Here is a 3,280-nt window from a genome sequence, read left to right as displayed (position 1 = left end):
CTTTGAGCTTGATAAATAGGACCCACAATGTCTCCTAATGTTCCTATTCTGTACCTCAGCAACAATTCTTAAAAAGCTTGTACCGTAGCTACATGCAATATTCAGGTTCACTTATGTGGAGCTGGATACAGTTGGGCCTCTGTTTGTCCACAACGCTACTTGTCACAAGGACTCCATTATATTCAGAAGACGAGGAAGAAGGTAAGGGGGGAAGAGAGAGGAATAACATAAAGGCGATAGAACATAAAGGGCCTCATTCAGAGGTGCACGTAATTCCAACGTAATGCTGATGTTCACTTGTTTGAGGGATTATTTGCAACTGCATATGCACACAAAGTTATAAAAAAAACTACTGCGCATGCGTTACACAGAGTACGCACAAATGTGCTGTCACGTTTACGAGAGATGGGATCAGACATGGGGAGGCAAAGTGATGGGCGTTCTTGGGTAGTGACTGGGAGGTGGCCTGAAGTGAAGGCACAGGCTGCCTTTATATGGGCAGTATGGTGCATACAGGCCCCCTGGCATAGGCTGCCTCTATATGTGCAGTATGGTGCATACAGGGCCCTGGCATAGGCTGCCTCTATATGTGCAGTATGGTGCATACAGGCCCCTGGCACAGGCTGCCTCTATATGTGCAGTATGGTGCATACAGGCCCCCTGGCATAGGCTGCCTCTATATGTGCAGTATGGTGCATACAGGCCCCTGGCACAGGCTGCACACATGGGTAGTGTGATGCATACAGGCCCCTGGCACAGGCTGCATATAGGGGCAGTATGGTGCATACAGGCCCCTGGCATAGGCTGCACACATGGGTAGTGTGATGCATACAGGCCTCTGGCACAGGATGCATATAGGAGTAGTGTGATGCATACAGGCCCCAGGCACAGGCTGCGTATAGGGGTAGTGTGATGCATACAGGCCCCTGGCACAGGATGCATATGAGTAGTGTGATGCATACAGGCCCCTGGCACATGCTGCGTATAGGGGTAGTGTGATGCATACAGGCCCCTGGCACAGGCTGCATAAAGGAGTAGTGTGATGCATACAGGCCCCTGGCACAGGCCACATATAGGGGTAGTGTGATGCATACAGGCCCCTGGCACAGGATGCTTATAGGAGTAGTGTGAAGCATACAGGCCCCTGGCACAGGCTGCGTATAGGGGTAGTGTGATGCATACAGGCCCCTGTCACAGGCTACATATAGGGGTAGTGTGATGCATACAGGCCTCTGACACAGGCTGCGTATAGGGGTAGTGTGATGCATACAGGCCCCTGGCACAGGCTGCGTATAGGAGTAGTGTAATGTATACAGGCCCCTGGCACAGACTGCGTATAGGGGTAGTGTGATGCATACAGACCCCTGGCAAAAGGCTGCACACATGGGTAGTGTGATGTATACAGGCCCCTGGCACAGACTGCGTATAGGGGTAGTGTGATACATACAGTCCCCTGGCACAGGCTGCGTATAGGGGTAGTGTGATGCATACAGGCCCCTCGCACAGGCTGCATAAAGGGGTAGTGTGATGCATACAGGCCCCTGGCACAGGCTGCATAAAGGGATAGTGTGAAGCATATGGGCCCTTGGCACAGGCTGCTGGATATGATGATATTGGTAGTGTGGTGTATACAGGCCCCTGGCACGGAATGGGTATGTAATGCCAACTGTCAGGATGCTTCCTGTCAAAATACAGACAGCGGCATCCCGATGGTTGGTATCCCTCCCCCTTCTCCCTCTAACCCTCCCTTCTTCTAACCTAACCCTCCCAGTTAGTGCCTAAACCTAAGTCTCAGCCCTTAGTGCCTAACCCTAACCCCCCCCCTAAAACCTAATACTAACCCCGCTATGCTACAACCCCCCCCCCCCTACCCGCATGGCTAAGGGTTCCTCAGACTTATCTTGTTCGGGCTGGCGTCCTTCTGGATTACGGCGACATTAAGATAGGCGTCTGTATTTTGACGCCTATTTTAAGTCCTTTGTTGGGCTTCCCCCGTCGGGATTGCGTCTGGCGGTAAATTATACCGTTGCCGATAAAAGTGGTTAGATGTTCAAAATACAGGTAAAAGAACAGTGCTGCTAATGTATAAGTGCAGCTCCAAAGGTGAAATATAAATAGAAGTAATTGAGTAGTGGGAGCAGGAATAAGTTACTAAAATAAAGAATGTTAAAGTAGATATATGTGAAGCAATGGAAAGAGGCAATAGCATACAAACAGGATGTTTAGTAGCATGAAGCCAAAATGGACAATGTGTTAGAAACAGACCCCTGGCTCAGGCTGCATATGATATTGGTAGTGTGGTACATACAGGTCCCTGGCAGAGGCTGCATATGATATCGGTAGTGTGGTACATACAGACCCCTGGCACAGGCTGCATATGATATTTGTAGTGTGGTGTATGCAGGCCCCTGGCACAGGCTGCATATTATATTGGTAGTGTGGTGTATACAGACCCCTGGCACAGGCTGCATATTATATTGGTAGTGTGGTACATACAGGCCCCTGGCACAGGCTGCATATGATATTGGTAGTGTGGTGTATACAGACCCCTTGCACAGGCTGCATATTATATTGGTAGTGTGGTACATACAGGCCCCTGGCACAGGCTGCATATGATATTGGTAGTGTGGTGTGTGCAGGCCCCTGGCACAGGCTGCATATGATATTTGTAGTGTGGTGTATGCAGGCCCCTGGCACAGGTTGCATATGATATTTGTAGTGTGGTGTATGCAGGCCCCTGGCACAGGCTGCATATTATATTGGTAGTGTGGTGCATACAGACCCCTGGCACAGGCTGCATATGGTATTGGTAGTGTGGTGCATACAGGCCTGGCACAGGATGCATATGATATTGGTAGTGTGGTGCATACAGGCCTGGCACAGGCTGAATATGATATTGGTAGTGTGGTGCATACTGGCCTGGCACAGGCTGCATATGATATTGGTAGTGTGGTGTGTGCAGGCCCCTGGCACAGGCTGCATATGATATTGGTAGTGTGGTGTATGAAGGCCCCTGGCACAGGCTGCATATGATCTTGGTAGTGTAGTGTATGCAGGCCCCTGGCAGAGGCTGCATATGATCTTGGTAGTGTAGTGTATGCAGGCCCCTGGCACATATAATTTGGGTAGTAGTGACTGAGTAGAGAAGGATCTCCCCGCCCCCTGCAGTCCGCCTGACACTGCAGCACCGGAGTCCGGGCTGATTGTGAGTCTGGGAGGGAGCAGCAGCTGGATCACATTCCTCCCTCACACCCTCCCACATTCCTGCCTGCTCCTCGCC

The sequence above is a fragment of the Taudactylus pleione genome, unplaced genomic scaffold (genome assembly GCF_031769625.1).
Source record: "Taudactylus pleione unplaced genomic scaffold, aTauple2 ptg001547l, whole genome shotgun sequence".
NCBI lineage: Eukaryota > Metazoa > Chordata > Amphibia > Anura > Myobatrachidae > Taudactylus > Taudactylus pleione.
This window is presented reverse-complemented; position numbering follows the sequence as displayed.